Source organism: Rutilus rutilus, assembly GCF_951802725.1.
Source record: "Rutilus rutilus genome assembly, chromosome: 19".
In the NCBI taxonomy this organism is placed as follows: Eukaryota; Metazoa; Chordata; class Actinopteri; order Cypriniformes; family Leuciscidae; genus Rutilus; species Rutilus rutilus.
Genome location: NC_140232.1, coordinates 11,521,937 through 11,528,258, shown reverse-complemented (window position 1 = coordinate 11,528,258; position 6,322 = coordinate 11,521,937).

The window sequence follows — 6,322 nt, the reverse complement described above, 5'->3', positions numbered from 1 at the left end:
AGTATATAGTGTACACAAATTCGGAGAACCCTGGCTCAATACACATTGGAACACTGATGGTGACATGGTATGAACAGTGTTGAGGATAACGCATAAGTAACACGAGTTACGTAATCAGATTACTTTTTTCAAAGTAAAGTAACGCATTACTTTTAAAATGTACAACTTTTTTAGAATATGTAACTTCGCTTTCCCATTTATTGAGTGACACCTGACCCCATGCAGAGAGAAATCAGGAGCGAGGTGCAGAGGCGTTGTGTGAAACATGATGATTATTGTAGTTCTAGACTAAACATGAGCAGTCATTTACTCATCTCACTTGCACAAAAACAGATTCAGTATTCTTCAAAATGTATAAACGCAGTGAAATGCAAACTCAGAATATTTAAATAAACCACAATGGTGAGTTTTTTTTTTTTTTTTTTTTTTTGCTGAAGTAAGAGTGTTGAACTTTACAGGCGTGAATTTGCATTTCCTTCAGCCTGAGGCTTATTCATTTCACTTTTGATGTGAAAGGGGCTTTTCATTTGTCAAAAAAAAAAATAAAAAAAAATAATTGCTATTAAAATACAAACAAGCAAGCACAGCCCAGGTGAGTAAAAATGTAAAGCAAAAGTAACATAACACATTACTTTCCATAAAAAGTAATTAAATAACACAATTAGTTGCGTCAACGCATTACTTTTACTTTCCCAAACACTGGAAGAACTGATATTTTTCTGACATTTATTTTATGTTACATATACCTGCAACATTTCAGCCGTAAATTAATTATAAATGTTAGCTAGATCATGTTCGGTACCTGTCTAGCTATGTATGCTTATGCTGAAATATAATTAAATAACGTTTTGTTTTTCAAAACATATATGGCGTGTCATAATGTGTATCGCTCGCGTGATGTATGTTTCAAGTTCCATTGAGGAAACATAGTGAGCATATGCTCCCTTGTTTTCACGTTGCACTGCGGGACTTTCTAGGGAGCGAACGTTTCAGTGCACTGGAATGATTTGGCGATTAAGACAGCCCTTAAAATGGCCGATTCCCTGTTTCAGTGCCCTGACTACTGAACTAGGGAGTTGTTTGAGACACACCCAGTGTCTGTTTTATAAGAGACACACTGTATATCGATACATCCATTCAGGTTGTAAGAGTCTGACATTATTCAACTCATGTAAGCTTGATTCAGCAGCTCAGCTTACGCAGTGAGAAAATCTGTGTGAACTCCTACTACTGCTGACGGCCATGAATATAATCAGAGGTCATAAAACAGTGAGCTCTGACTCTTTGTTGAGTCAGGATTAAGTGGAAAGGGCATGAATATTTATTCACAGCTGTCTCTGCACTTACACATCAGTATGTGTCTGTATTTTATTTTCTGTATTTATATGAAATAATTAACCCCACTGGGCAGAATAATATATTAATTTATGGGCTGTGTATTATATTTTCCCAGGGTATAATTAATAACAATACGATCAAAATTAAAATGTTATTTGTACTCACACAGCATGTTGCCCAAGAGACTGTATTATCTTTGAATGTGTGGAGTTTTTATGCGTTTGTGTTCTGGGTGTTTACACACTTAAAACCCATTTACAGCCTATAATTATAATTATGGTCATATAGGGATTGTCAAAGTTTTTTTTTTTTTTTTTTTTCGTCAATCTACTGAATTTTCCGTCAACGATACCAGGGACACCGAAACACCGGGGAACATGAAATTTGGTGAGCATGTAGCCCCACTAGACTTTTACGGAAAAATTTCGTTTGGTCCCCGGGGGCCCCCCCAAACCCAAAAAATTCAGTTTTTCCTAAATAACTACTTGAACCGTGGAACCGAGGATGAAGAAATTTTTATGGTATGTTGGTCTTAAGGGCCCACATCAACCTAGCCCATAATCACTCATTTGTGATTTGCGCCCCTCCCATAAAAAATGAAAATGCAATATTATTCTGCTTTAATCGCCCCTATCTTCAGTGGAGATGTTCAGAACTGCACCATATTTCATGTGTATGATTAACTTGACATCCTCTGGGGGTATGCTAAGTTTCGTAGAATTTCATCCATGGGGGGGTATAAAATAAATTCATTTATGTGCACATTTAGTGACTGTACACTCATCGGCCTGTAGATGGTGCTGTTGAGCGAAGGGTTGCTGGTTTAGGATGATACTGTCACACACACACATGCAGGAATACAAACAAACGCAAGCATGCACACACACTGACATCCACACGCACAGACACACACCCATACACACACATACAAATCCACATGCACAGACACACACACACACACAAACACACATGCGCACACACAAACACACACACATACACACACACACACACAGACAGACATGCACATACTACTACTTTTTTTAGGTATATACATAAACACGCAATACAGCCAAATTGCTCCACGTCATTTATTTTTGTGGAAAGCCAGTGCAGGCCTGAGCGGCGGTCATATTTTGTACCGCCATGCGGTACATCTAGTTACTATAAGTATTTTACGACTTTCTAACAGTGTTATTTAAGGGGTTTTAGGAATATTTAGCATTAATATACTAATATAGTTTTCATTAATGTTTTGAATTAGTTTTGAATTTTATAATTTACGTTTTCTTTTTTATTTGTTTTAATTTAGTAATTAAAAGTTTTAGTAATATTGAGTTTGTCTTTTTCATTATTTTTTGTTTTTTAAATATATGTCTATACATTGTTTTGTAATTCTTATTTCAGTTTTGGTGTTAGTTATTTTAGTACTTTAAAGGTGAACTAAGTAACTTTTTTTTACCTTAACTGAACAGCTTCGGAGTCATTGGAATGGTTATATTACTTATTTCGGGTTGAATGGTGGTCGTTTCGCACCCCCCTGGTGCCCCTGAGCGGAAAATGCGCACTTGCAACTTTGAGCCTCCGGGCCGCCGGCCGCCACGTCAGGAAGTCTCGCGTGATATCAGGTCTCGCGATGTAAACAATTGCTTTACGGCCAAAAGAAATCTGCTAAAATGCTGTCATTATTGCGCTCCCTCACGCTGTCCGAACCTGAATGAAGAAGACGTTTTAAAGAATGTCCCATCTGCTTTGATGTCGTTGATCTACTAGCCTCTGGTGTCTGAGAATAGCCAACGAGTTTTTACAACAGTGTTGTCAAATATCTATTCCGAAGCTGTGGGGGGAGCTCTAGAGAGAAACCTGCGAGCAAAAAGCGAGAATACAGCGAAGAAATCCCGAAGTTACTGAATGCAGCTTTAAGTTAAAACTTAACAAAAATGAGAAATGTTGCTGAAATAAAATAGGTTATTATTTATTTTTCAGTTAATGTTTATTTCATTTCATGGTCTCATGAGAAAACACATGTATTTTTCATTTTGGTGATTTGGTGACAAACTCTTCTGATTTCAGTTATGTGAAAACACAGATAGAATTTTTTTTTTTTTTTAAATAAAATAAAATAAAAACATCAAGGTCCCCTAAATCTAACCCTCACCCTCAGTGCATAAGCAGTATACGGAAATCTACGAACGAGATTGTACGAATTCGCCACCAATTCGCCAACGTGAAATAGTTACAAATTGCCATGAGAGTGTATTGGTATACGTCTTTGTGTAGCACATATTCATGTAACAGCAAAGCACATCCCTTGTTCTGCTTATATATTACTTAAAGGATAATTCCGGTATTTAGCACTTTGAGTCTCTTTTCTGGTTTGTTTTGGATGAACTAGAGTGGTGGACACAGAAATTTTGACGATGGGTCCTGTCTCGACTTTTTGACTCGTTTAGGATCGCCTTTGACTGCTTCAGAGTGGCTGGCTACGGGCATGCACAAACATGTCCTTAAAACAACCCTTAACGTTCGTTTTCAAAACTGTGCTACTCACCGAGTGGTTAGTGGTGTTCGTTGATGATTTAAAAACAAATATATCGGCGCAATGTATGATTTAAATCCGTGTTATTTGCTATAGTGGATTACAACCGCGTATAAACTTCCGCTCGATATTTGAGTCTGAAGCGCAGTAATATCAACGAGCAATGAGTCCTCCAACAGAAATCAATGGGATTTTACAAAATGCCAAATAAAACACGACAGAAACTGTCTTTCGCTACGCTACTTGTTTTGGAACATCAACGAACACCACTAACCACTCGGTGAGTTGCACAGTTTTGAAAACGAACGTTAAGGGTTGTTTTAAGGACATGTTTGTGCATGCCCGTAGCCAGCCACTCTGAAGCGGTAAAAGGCCATTCTAAACGAGTCAAAAAGTCGAGACAGGACTCATCGTCAAAATGTATGTGTCCACCACTCTAGTGCATCCAAAACAAAACAGAAAAGAGTCTCAAAGTGCTAAATACCGGAATTATCCTTTAACACTACGCAACTGAACAGTTTAATACCACGATCTCTCATTCAAACCAGAATATGCCTGTCACCACGGTTACCATTCCACATCAAGGTCTGTGTCCATCCATCTTTTGTGTAAATCACAAAAGTCGTAAACTCAAATCAATAGCCATTTTCACCTTGCATGCCAAGCAACCCATTGCTCCCAAATGGTTTGCAGGCTGTGAGTTGTATTGTAAAAATAATTCAGTCAGCAGCCATCACTAAATTTGGAGGTTGTATGCTGTGAATGATTGCTTTCCTCCCACATTTAGCATGGTGAAGGTCTGGAGCACATCTGTATTTAATGTGAAGTGAAAGTTGCTTTGTGTTCCAATCCCAAGGCCTTCAAACACTGACCACAAACTCCAGGAAGGTCTACCTGTATATGCTTAAGCATACTTGAGCCAAAATTTGCCCCCTCAACAATCAGTCTGGCAGCACTGATCAACAGAGAAAAGTAATTCAGAGCATGAAAATAAAGAAAAAAATTTCCCAATTTTTTTTCTTTTTTAGTCTCAGTGATTATGTTTTGATCTTGTGAATTTCTAACAAAGATAACGGTGGAACTGTCAGAATCACATATAGCAGTAAAGGTACAAGAGATCAAGTGTGAAGATCAAAGAAAACATACTGCATTCATCTATTCTAAATTGATCTTTCAACCACTGAGTTCAGCACACCTCTCAGTCTTTCTTCGAACTGATGCTCAGCTTGGGGGAGATTTGGTCGAAGGGTAGAGCACTGCGTGGGTTTGCATCCAATAAAGTATCAGATAAACATACTTAACCCTGACTACATGGGATCAGTAGCACAGAACATCCAAAACTTAAATAGGCTAGTAACTGCTCACAATAACATTTGCTTGGCCATTGCTGCATGTACAGAAAATATGTGCTTTTATACTATTTACATAACGTTGTGCAGCTATACTGGGAAGCACGACGAAGGAGTAGGAACAAAACACAGTATTTAAGAAGTCTAAAATGACCAATCAGGAGATCGCAGGAGAAATCAAACACAACAACTTCCAACACAAACGCAAACGGTACCGGACAAAGGAACTGGGAAAACAGAGCTTAGATACACCAACAGGGTAATTCACAATAACAGAATGCATGGAGACGCAAAGGGAACGCAGGCATGACAAAACACAGAAACGCAACAAAACAGACCATACACATTACAATAACATTGATGTTTAAAAATTACCAATATTATCATATTTTAATTCAACTAAATGAATCATTCACTATGTATAATGCGTTATTCCCCTGTCATGGTTGAATCACAGAAGCTACACCAGTTACTTTTGCCAAGAGATTTCTATTTATTATTTTATATTATGTATCAGACAGAGAGAAACAGCCACAGGCATAGCAGAATGAGATAGGTGAAGAGATCTTCATTCCAGATTTCTCTGTTCCGAATTTCTCTATTCCCTCATTCCAGCTGTAATGGTTTCTTTATGTTTCTCCTCATTCGCGCCTATTTCTCAGTGTATACTGTACATGTGGTACATTTGCATTAGTTGAAAAACATTCCTTTCCTTGTAAAGAACTGAAGGAAACTGAAGTATCATCATTAGTGGAACACTCAGTGAACGTTACATTGCACACATAGCCTACCTCTAAGCAAAATATAGCTCTCCCAGCTCCCTGCTCAGCACACATGTACAACATACTCTGACTTCACAAAATACATTATGAAATTATTATGAAAATAAATAAATAAAATAATACAAAAATGTTAGTCTTCATATATTCTCACCCTCATAACAATCTTCACGCATCTTTGCATCCATCTAATGTTGTTCATCTAGGTTTCTGTCATTTAGAAAGTGTAAGTCTGACTGGCCAGAGCGAGTCAAAGCTGGAGAATAAATGTTAGCCAGCCCCTAACTGACTGAGATATAAATGAGAAGTGAGACACGTGC